The sequence below is a fragment of the Etheostoma spectabile genome, chromosome 20 (genome assembly GCF_008692095.1).
Source record: "Etheostoma spectabile isolate EspeVRDwgs_2016 chromosome 20, UIUC_Espe_1.0, whole genome shotgun sequence".
Taxonomy (NCBI): Eukaryota; Metazoa; Chordata; class Actinopteri; order Perciformes; family Percidae; genus Etheostoma; species Etheostoma spectabile.
Window position 1 is genome coordinate 22,349,172 of NC_045752.1, and position 845 is coordinate 22,350,016.

Below are 845 nucleotides of genomic sequence, written 5' to 3' on the forward strand. Positions count from 1 at the left end.
GAGAGAAGACAGAGAGAGAGAGAGAGAAAAAGGAAGTGTTCCAGTGAGAGCAATGAGACCTATGCTATGCATGTTTGACAGGGGTTCTCAAACTTATCACTTAAAGGTGCGCCTCTGATTTCTAATCAAGGTCAGCGGTGTAGAACACTCAGTCTCTAACAACAAAAAATGTATTTCAGTTGTAAAAATAATTCCAATCCTTTCCTATTTACATTTTATTTAGTTAGCACATTTCACTCATCACACAAAATACAAACCCTCCCTACCTCTCTCTCTCCCCTCCCAAACCTGTCCCTACAACTTTCAGCCTGTCACCAGAGGAAATGCACGTCTTAGCGGGAGTTTGACTGCTTTTACCATGACATTACATTATATTATGTTGCAGCAAACCCTTTATTCCCTGTGTGTTTTTGAAACGTGTAACCACACTTGCGAAAGTTTTGAATTGTCATTGGCCTAAATTACTGTGACTTGAACAAACCGTAGAGGCGAGGCAGTCTCGCTCCGTTTCCACAGCAGCTCCCACACCAGGATGCTTAAACTTTGAAATTAATCTGCAGTGCGTACAACCCGTGGTGGGGTTCCGCAAGGAGCACAAATCAGCTACGGACAGTTACACCACTACTGTATATTTAATTAATATATTGAATTTAATTTTAAAAAAAGAATCCGGCTCCTGTGGCACCACCTACAGCCTGTGGTGCCATTTGCAATATTCTGACACTCCCGGTTCAGATGCACCAAGGGGAGGTGGGGGGGGGTTTCCAACTGCGTGTCACTAGGCTTGTTCGAGATGAACTGCACCTGGTCTGTAAAGTGGACGAGAGCAGGCGGCAGCAGCCGGG

The 845-nt window shown here is 44.6% G+C and overlaps 1 protein-coding gene and 1 long non-coding RNA gene across 4 annotated transcripts in view; one reads left to right on the forward strand and one right to left on the reverse strand.

The window, feature by feature from the left end:
• LOC116669643 (uncharacterized) overlaps positions 1 to 845 on the forward strand; it is a 21,539-nt gene that overhangs the window by 11,413 nt on the left and 9,281 nt on the right. The gene's annotated exons all lie outside the window — the stretch shown is intronic.
• The window catches only part of LOC116669639 (F-box only protein 38), a 33,891-nt gene that overhangs the window by 7,072 nt on the left and 25,974 nt on the right, over positions 1 to 845 (reverse strand). The gene's annotated exons all lie outside the window — the stretch shown is intronic.